At 38.6% G+C, this 10,455-nt stretch overlaps 1 long non-coding RNA gene across 4 annotated transcripts in view; it reads left to right on the forward strand.

The window, feature by feature from the left end:
• LOC103737834 overlaps positions 1-10,455 on the forward strand; it is an 80,448-nt gene that overhangs the window by 11,850 nt on the left and 58,143 nt on the right. For 2 of the 4 annotated variants that reach the window (XR_607417.2, XR_607418.2), the window contains exon 5: positions 2,162-2,262. The exons of the other annotated variants lie outside the window; for them this stretch is intronic. This is a non-coding gene — a long non-coding RNA (uncharacterized LOC103737834). The remainder of the gene's footprint in view (positions 1-2,161; positions 2,263-10,455) is intronic. 4 annotated transcript variants of the gene reach the window in all.

Here is a 10,455-nt window from a genome sequence, read left to right on the forward strand (position 1 = left end):
AGAGTAGGTTGCTAAGAGGCCCAAGGACATTGTGAGTTTTAGCCAAGAAACTGGCCACTTTTCTTTGAGGTCTTTTTACCCTAACTGCCTATCCAATTCCTACCTCCTATTCTTATCATACCATCCCTTGAAGAGCTTACCCAAATTGCTGAGAGGGAATTGGAGCACAGACCACTCTCCATGCTGAACAGGGATGCAGGGTGAGGCAACTGGGGTGCCCCTTCATTGGGTCTATCTAAAAGACTTGAAGTGGGACAAACACTTTCACTTTGCATCTCTCTATCTAGCATTATATACATGTTTCCTATTTTAAAAAAAGAAAAACATGAAACACTAAAAGATGGAAAATATTCATGTCCATCCAGAACATTTCCATCTGCTGAACTGCAATCACCAGCTGTCCTTTGTGTCTCCTTACTTGTCCATGAAGCCTTTCTTTGGCAATTCCAACACATATGCTATGCTTTCTGACCACTTGACATGGGAACCAGTCTACATATTAAACAGAGCTAGGAAAGGTAGCTTGCTTAGGGACAAGTGTAATGGAAAAATGTGAAATGGATCCTGGGGGTCAAGAGTACTTCTAATGTTAGTATTTCTTCATACTGTGAGCATAACAGAAAAAGACTTTTGCACTGCTTTGAAGGTAGAGGAGAAAAATCCCTGGCGGAAGAAGAGAGAAGTTGAGAAGGGACAGGGAGAGGTTATACACAGGCTTGGTAAAACGGTTGTGTTGAGATAGAGATGCAAGTGAATGTGTTGCTTTTCAGAAATGGTTCTGAAAGCCTGGAAAGCCCTCTGTATGTTACCAGGCTCCAGAACAGACTCCTCTGTGACCATTAATATGAGCAACTTCTCACAATTAGCCTTTTTGTTTCTACTGAGATTTATCAAGCCCATTCAACAAGTTTTGAATTCTTGTAAGGCCCAGCACAGAGCAGGGGTTGTGGCATAACTGAATATATCATCTTGATATTTTCAAAGGGGAGAAAGTGTCTGTGAGAATCAGTGGTGATTGAACATGGGTTTTGTGACAGATTAGGGTTCAGGTGTTGTGGATTACAACAGAGCCGATATAGTGCTTGGTTCCTAGTAGGTGCTCAGTAAGTGTTTGTGACATAATTCGTTTATTGAGCACCTCCTATCAATCAAGCACTGTGCTAGGCTCTGCAGCTGCATAGCTAAGACAGACAAGGTACTCTGGCTTGATATCCTTATGTGTAGTGATGGTTACAGTACAATGATTAGTTATAACAGAGGTACAGACAGGGTAGGAAAGGATGTGCTCAGGAAACAGAAGCAGATTGTGCTGTGTATGAGAAGAGAAAATGAAGATGGTAAATACAGAGTATTCATTAAAAAATCCTTAGGAAGAGAAGGAGAGAGTGGACAGAAAACAGAGAGGCAGAGTTCAGAGACTTTTCCCTAAATGAAGAGAGGTCTGAGCATGTTCTCATTAGAGAAGATTCAGAAGTTAGGGAAGTGATCAATGGAAAGAGATGTCCAAGGTTATAGAGGTGGATGAGAGTAGAAGCCAGCTAGGATCTTCAGAAAAAAATCTGTTGTGGTACCAAAAACTCCTGGAGCAGAAGAGTATGAATTTTTAAGGTGGTACCAGGTCAAGATGGAGTAAGAGTGTGGAAAGATAGTGCTTGAAATAATGAATCATAGCTCCCAGGCCAGTCAGAGGAGATAACTGTGCTAGAAGAGCCTGATAAATAGGGGGAAATTAAGAGATCTAAGAAATACAAACGATAAAGACAAGGAAGGAAAAGTTCCCAGTGGAACAAAAGGAGCCACAGAATATATGTGAAGAGAAGATGACACAGGTGGAACAGTTTTAGGTGACAAAAAGACTCTGGATATGGCCATGAATGTGAATAACTGACATATAAGAAGAGGTTACAGGAGTCAAATCAAGGAAGCAAGGCTCTACAGTTAACTTCCATGATGTTGAAGTTCCTCTGATCATACAAAGGCTTGCATCTAGAGTCTAGGTTTGACTTATTCTTGGCAGAAAGTAAGCAGATGCAAATAGGAAAACTGAGTGGTAAAGGAATGCTTGTGTCTTTGGTTGCCATCTTTCTAACCTCCAAACTAAAGCAATAAGAGAGAAAAGATGGATTATGCATCTGTGAACTTCTCTTTTCCTCCTCACAAGGTTGTCATGTGAATGAAATAGAAGACTCAGGCTGCAGTGGAAATCAGCCAGTGACTGTAGAGTCCACCCTGTCCCAGCAGTCCCAGCTGCCTAACAGCAGGGTAAGGCAATACATTTTCTGTGGCTAGCCAGTAATATGCAACTCCTCAGAAGCACTGAGAAGTGTGGGGATGAGGAGAAATTGAATCACACAAAGGAGATCAAAACAATATGTTCTAGGCTGAGTAATTCCCAGAGAGTGGTGAGCTCCTGATCTGTCCATGTATTTCCATGGTCTTTACAAGAACAGTAGTGAGTAATAGCGTGTGAGAGAGTTCGTCTCAGTGATGCCATGAGAGGATGGTCAACCAGAAAGGCCAAGTTTTTCTTGTATCCAGGAGAACTTTTGAGGTATAATTTTGATTAACAGTTTGTTATAGAGTTTAACTCTTGGTGGATGAGGTAGCATGCAGGAAGAGTAGTGACTTCTGTGTTTAGAAATACCTTTGATGAAAAACTGAAAAGAATAAGGAATAACTTTAAGAAGCTCTAAAATGCTGTTCTAGTTTGATTTCTGTTGCCATGATAAAATACTGATCAAGACCAACTGATGGAGAAAAGCGTTTATTTCATCTTATATCTCCCAGGTCACAATCTGTCATTGAGGGAAGTCAGGGCAGGAACTCAAGGCAGGAACCTGGAGGCAGGAAATGAAGCAGAGACCATGGAGGAATGCTGCTTACTGGTTTGCTTCTCTCCAGTCTACTTAGCTACCTTTCTTATACAGCCCAGGCCTACCTACTTAGGGATGACACTGCCCATAGTGAGCTGTGCCCTCTTATATCAATTAGCAGTTAAGAAACTAACTCACAGACATGGCCACAGGCTAATCTGATAGAGGAAATTCCTCAATTGAGGTTCCTTTTCCTAGGTGACTCCAGTTTATGTCAAGTTGGCAAAAAAAAAAAAAACCTAATCAACACAGATGGTTTCTTTCACAGTAGCAGCATCAGGAACTACAACAAACAATTACAGTGATAATGACAGTAGCTCACACTTGTATATAGTATTATTATATAAAAGGCACAGCTTTAAGCACCTTTATGCATGTTAATTTTTTTCAATACATACATCAGTACTGTGAAGTACAAGTATCTATATTATACCATTTTGTTACTGTAATAAAATACATAAGGCAGTATACTTTATAAAGCAAAGATGTTTATTTCAGCTCAAGCTTCTGGAGGTGCAAGATCAAGGGACTTTGCTACCAGGTTGTATAGAACATCCTGGGATTGTATAGAACATCATCTGGCAAGAGACAGGGAGCATGTGTGTGACTATGTGTCTGTCCTTCTTATTAATCTACCAGAATTCAATCATGAGAACTCCACCCTAATGACTTTATTTAAACTTACCTCCTAAAGGCCTCATCTCTAAACTCTATAATTGGATTAATATTTTGCATCTTTTTGCAATTTAAAAAAAAATTTTAAAAATATTTTATTATTTTAATTTTATGTGTATTGCATGTATTACCTACATGTAGGTAAGTGCACCTGTGTCATGCAATGTCCACGGAGGACAGAAGAAGCTGTTGGATCCCCTGGAACTGGAGTTGTGGACAGTTGTTAGCTGCCATGTGGGTGCTGGGATTCAAACCTGGGTCTTCTGCAAGAACAGTCAGTGTTCTTAACTGCTGAGCCATCTCTCCAGTCCCTGTAATTTTCCATCTTCTTAATACCTTACAGTGGGAATTAAAATTTCAAAATATAAATTTTTGAGGCACCCTTAAATCATATTCAAAGTATGGTGGTATTAATAGTATTGTCAAAATTTCTAATGCTTAGTGGTAGAGCACTTGTCTAGCATGTATGAAGCCATAGGTTCAGTCCCTAGTAACACACACACACACACACACACACACACACACACACACACAGCGTACTATTTTCTCTATGTAGAATAAAAACTGTAGATTTAATGCTTTTGAGATTTCTTGTGTATCTTCAAAGTTATTATTACTTTCCTCCTCCCATGGTAGTTGGGTCCTGGATATATGAAACAGCCTGGTGCCTGACTGAATCTTTGCGGATTTCAATGTGCTATGAAAATCACATGTTACTCTGAAGGCAACTTGACAGAGGGTATTTTCTCTATGTAGAATAAAAACTGTAGATTTAATGCTTTTGAGATTTCTTGTGTATCTTCAAAGTTATTATTACTTTCCTCCTCCCATGGTAGTTGGGTCCTGGATATATGAAACAGCCTGGTGCCTGACTGAATCTTTGCGGATTTCAATGTGCTATGAAAATCACATGTTACTCTGAAGGCAACTTGACAGAGGGAGAAGATTTCACAAAGGCTTATAATTAGCTAAATACTGACTTGGAAACAAAAAGAACTTTTAACCTTGTTTTCCTCTAACAAAGGTAGCTGACTTGAAAACTACATATGTTCTTTGGATCACATTAAAACTGTATATTATCACATATGTATAACTCTTTCCTAAAAAGCAAACCCCAGAAAACTGATAGTCTATGACAGTAAAATATTCCTCTGATTACTCCATTTTCTCATTTTCCCGTTTTCTACGAAAATAACACCACAAAACTCCCATGGCTCAGGAAAAGCCAACCAGAGGAAACTGAACAGGAGAGGCCCTTGCTGCTACACTTTTTGCCATATCATCTGAAACAGTTGTTATGCCTTTCAATGTTCCAAACGGATCCATAACCAACTTCAAAAGTCTACAACCTATATTTTATATTTTTATATTCTACACTCTGTATTTATCTTATACAGAAAAAGCAGACATTGCTCACTGTTCATACTTATACTTTAATTTAAATTAGACCTGAGTTCTAGTAGGTATTGGATGTGTGTGTGTGTGTGTGTATTGAAACTAGGGTCTTGCACATACCAGGTAATCTCTCTGCCATTGAGATGATGTGTGTGTGTATTGAAACTAGGGTCTTGCACATACCAGGTAATCTCTTTGCCATTGAGATGTATTCCTAGTCTTGGAGTTTCTCTGTTGAGACTAGGTCTTATCAACTTGGCCATTATTCTGGAGCCCAGGAGAGTTTTGAACTTATGATACTTCTGCCTCAGCCTTCCAGGTAGCTGTGATCACAGGTTAGAAACATCAAGTTGGACTGACTGGATATTTGTTTTAATAGAAGCATTCTATTTCAATTACCCTGAAGGACATGAACCAAGAAAATGGTGTAGATATATATAGCATTAAAAAAGTTATTCCTAAGCTTGTAATTAATTGCAAATTTATTTTTAAAATTATATCAGCATAACTCTTGTATGTACTGATCTAGTTTTCCTGTGTCCCTTCATCTTTCCCATTGCCATTTCATATGAAGTCCCCTTAAAAGAAAATATTTTAGTGGTCCAACTTTACTACACAGCCTACAGCCTCTTTCTGCTTCCTGTCACTTCTAATTGTTAGTCCTTGGGAGCTGTTAATTATAGTTAGGTTTAAAGATGAATTTTAAAAATCTCTATGGCCACTTCCTGCTCTGTAAGTCATTGGTCCATTTAAAGTAGTTCTATATTCCAAAGGGCAAGTTTCTCTTGGTTATCCATCCTTTTCTATTTTTAGATTTATGGCATCAGAAAATTTTCTAGGAGTATCCCAGGGAAATCTCAATGCATAACTTAGCAGTAACAGTGATCTGTTTAGTCTCAACTCAGCTGATGTTTGCATGGAGGCTATTTTAGCATACCCCATATCCTTCCGCCTTCATAAACATATCTTATTCCTTTTTTGTACAGAAGGAATGAACCAACAAAACAGAAACTCCATAATTATTGTGAAGCCTTTTTTAATATCCTCTCTACCCCAATACTACCTTTGCTTGTTTGAGGTTACTTCCACAGTAAGCTTGTTCAATCTGGTCACTGTAGATGGCAACCACATTGTTGAAAAGCCCTTCAATATGTGGACTCTTTAAAACCACTGTTCCATTGAGCTAGCAGGTTCTTCTGGCTGCAGGTCCTGGGTTGAGGCTTTTACCCCATGTGCTTGCACTGCCCTCACACTAGCTGCTGATAACCTGAGAACCAGGTTGAACATTCTAGGAAAATCAAACCATTTTGTTCTGCCCTAAGGGAAAACTCTATCCCACATTATTACCTTAAATGCCCAATTTCCATTAACCACCCCTCCTGCCATAGTGAAAATTAATGCCATATTGAACGAACATAAATTCACATAGTGTTTAGCCTAGTGTCAGTACAGGGTCTTGGCTTATGTGTAGATTCAAGCAAAAGGGATGAACGAGCTTGAATGAGGGCATTCTCTCCTCTCCTCAGTCTAGCTGTGCCCTAACTCAGGGTCTGCTTGTTTCCTGGTGTCAGCCTTAATTGACAACAACAAAAGTCTTTAGATGACTGAGTCACACCATGAGAAAGATTCTATCACCTGATTCTGTCTTCCGGACTCCTATGTAGGATCATATCTGAAACAAGTTATTAATTGTTGGACTTGTCAGGACTTGTCAAAAAAAACCAAAGTCTATCGGTGACTCAGATTTACTTGCAGCCTTGATGCATATTGGGTCAGACCTGGAACATCAACTTCCCAGAAATCAGAAATCATACCTGGACAGAGAGGAAATCATTAGGCTGAGAGACTGATGACAGCATAAGGCCTGTAAATAGGCTACCTGAGGTGTGAAGTTCCTGGGGTCTTCCTGGTGCTTTCCAATCACATGAATAGTTCACTTCTCACAAGGGCTTCCTCCTTAAGATCCTTAGGCTCCCACTCACTTCTTTTTCTTGGCTACTAATTGTTCACTCTTGATGCTAAGAGCTAAAAGGTCTTAGGGAAAAGATTGTGTAGGATGCATCTCGTTCAGTCATAATGTCACTTTAATGCTTATATGTAAGAAAAGCATTAGATATATGATTATTGCTTTGACATATCAGCCAGTTTTTAGTTTAATAACTATGACTGTGGATGCATAAGACTTGTTGAAAAAACTGGAAAACCCTTAGGAGTTACAACACAGGGTCTATTGGTCATTCCTTGGAGGGGACACAGCTTGCAGGAGTGGAATGAAATCCAGTAGATGATCAACAGTACTGGCAGTGAGGCTTATAGGGTGAGAATGAGGGCATATTATTCTTTTTGCCTTTTTATGTTATTTTCCTAGCTATGTAAGATATGTTAGTTATGTAGTAAATATTAAATTTAGAAAATTTAATTTTTATATGCATAAGTGTTTTGCCTGCATTTATGTAAGTGCATTTGTGCAGTGCCCAAAGAGGCCAGAAGAGGGAGTTAGATCCCCTGGAACTAGAGTTAAGGACGATTGTCAGATGCCATATAAGTGCTGGGAACTGAACCTGGGTCCTCTGCAAGAACAACCATTGTTCTTAACCACTGAGCTCTCTCTCTCTCTATCCCCTATATAGTCTTAGAGGAGACAATTATTTTAAAAACAAATGGAAATGTAAAAGAGGAGAAAGAGTAAAAGAGAAAATGTTAAAAGAATATGGAGAAAAGTGGATGGAGAGGGGATATAGAAGAAAGTAAATTGAAGATGAAATAAATACAAAAGAAAAAGGAAATAATTTTAGAAATTTAAATGAATGAAAAACACTAAAAGGAAGAAACATGTCAAGGAAACAGAAGGCCAATCAGAAAGAACTGGAGCAAAGAAATAATGTGATATTGGCCATCTTCTGGTGCGGGGGTTTTACTCTTTTCTATCCCAACCAAGGATTTGATTCCAGAGAGTACAGTCTAGAAGGAGGGGAAAAGTCAATTTATAGTGGAGAAATCCAGCAAGTGTAGATGATGAAGGTTAACATCAGGTTTTCTATTGATTTGGTGAACAAAGAACTTTACGTCTGTGTTCTTCTCCAAAACATATTACCTCGGTCTAATCATGAGAGAAACCACTGGGAAAGTCTCAACTGAGGAACTTTTTTTTTTTGAGGGTCCAGGATCTCTGGAAATTTTCTTTATTGAATACCAACAGGCAAAATAAAAGAAGAAAACTGTGCTTACAAGAGATTACCATTGACAGAAACAGAATGGTAACAATAGGTTTGCTAGTGTAGATACAAATTAAGAAATAATATTTGATGATGCTAAGAATTTTAAAATGATTTAAAGATTTCAAGTGATACAAATATAGTAGTATACATATTGAATTACTAAACAAGAAAGTCTTCTAAAATCGATAAAATGAAAAGAATATTAATAGAAGTAAATAAGTAATAATTTTTCTTAATTTTTTTAGAAGAAGCATTTCATTACAGCTTTAACATACTCATTAAGAGTTTTCAGGGCAAAGATACATCTCTTTCAAAAGTGGCTATAAAATTTTTATGTTCACTGTTGAATTAATAGCTATTCAGTATTGAAGTCAGTACAAACCCTATAAGACATAAAATTGAATGAGTTTTTAACCATTAAAAATATATCCATTTCATTTTAAAATACATGGTTTCTTACAGAAAGACTCACTATTTTTGCTAATAACACTGAGGTGTTGGTGCATGCATCTCTAATCTGTATGGATCTGATTATTACTAGTCATAATCGGTTGTACTTGGATCCTTGGCACCTGTGTATGTCTATAAAGTCTTCGGGTAGATTTCAATGGTAATGTTTATCACCTCTACTAGTTAACATGACATAAATTTTTATGCTTCCTCCACAAATATAATTCATTTTTTAAAAATTTGTTGATTTTTTTTTGTGTGTATATCACACAGAACATCCCAAACCATCTTATTCAACTGTACACCCACTTCCCATATGGCACCCTTCCATAGCCTCCCTCCCCCAACTAGAGACCTTATACTCTGTTATCCCTTCTACTGTCCACTGTGATGTTGTCACCCCGAGCCGATCCCCTCTACTAGTCCATCTGGTGAATCTAGTCAGCCTATATAGAGGTCTTTGTTTTAGGAAGGTCAGCTGTTCCTCATCTAGCAGGAGTCGGTTGTCAATACTCCTTTAGGTAAGATTGCGGTCTGCTGTTCATTTTCCCAGTTCTATGCTGGGTTACTATCTGGGAGTCCCTTGGGCCACCCAGGCCAAAAATTCAAAGGAAGGTATCACCTGTCTGGCATTGTTGCTTGTTATGTAGCCTTTTGCTATACATATGGACTCTTAAAAAATTATACTGGCCCCTTTAATCTTTGCTTATACTTTCCTTTTGGGTGTTTAAGGCCATACAGTTTCTCCAGATAAACTGATTTATTTTTACTCTTAAGGTTGTTTAAGGATCTGTTCCTCAGGGGTCACATGGGCTTGGGAGGAGCCCCTGGCTCCTTTCTTTTACCAGTTCCACTTATGTGAAGAAAAGTCAAAGGTCCTGCTTGACCATGGCTGGCTTCCCTTGAAAGCATGGAGGAAATGATTCCTCTGTGTTGACCCTCCTCTTTGTAGACTGGACACTGGTTCAAGTCCATCTGGTGGGGTCTCCTTGGCCTCCTTGATCAAGAGGACAAGTGACCAACCAAAATTACAGGACATTTTGAAAGATGCCCATAGTCCCCTGGAGCTAGTTGACCTAAGAGGGCAAGGAGCAAAAACTGTCCTTAATGTCCCTCTGACCAAATTAGTATAGGCCTCAAACTATGCCTGTTTAACATCCAAGAAGGTTAGTTCCACCAGTCCAGTACTTTTAATTACTGTGTTCCATGTAGATAAATCTTGGGCAAAGACCAATTGTTCTCAGATAAATCTTGCCTAGACATATATTTCTTGATCTGCTACATATAATTTGTCAGTAGGTTGTTGGAGTAATATGGTTCCCTCTGGTTTTTAAAACTAGCTAGGCATTGTTTCTCTCTTGTATCGTCTCCCCCCTCTATCATGGTTTTCCCACTTAAGGTGCCTGTACTTCCCCGCCCTTTCTTCCTTACTAATACCCTTGCTCCCGTGATCCTACCTCTGTTGAACTGCTTCTTTCTCCTTAACCCCTAGGTTCCTCATAAACCCTTCCCTCCCCCCTCCCTTAAACTAACCCAATGTCTATCCATATCTCCCTTATTAAGGCCTGTTTCCTACTGTTTTTCTCATTCAAGTTCTTTCTTTTCCTTTATCTCCCTGGTTCCTTTCCATTATCCTGGTTCCTGTAGTTATGCCTGGATACATACTCATCAGGATTTGGTGCTAGGATCTACATATGAGTTAGAACACGTTTTTTGTTTGTTTGTTTGTTTTTGTTTTTGTTTTTCGGAGTCTGTTACTTCGTGTAGGATAACAGTTTCTAGTTCCATCCATTTACCTGCAAATTTCATGATTTCATCTTTCTTTACTGCTTTATTTTATGTGT

This window comes from Nannospalax galili, unplaced genomic scaffold, assembly GCF_000622305.1.
Source record: "Nannospalax galili isolate Female #2095 unplaced genomic scaffold, S.galili_v1.0 scaffold238, whole genome shotgun sequence".
NCBI classification, from domain to species: domain Eukaryota; kingdom Metazoa; phylum Chordata; class Mammalia; order Rodentia; family Spalacidae; genus Nannospalax; species Nannospalax galili.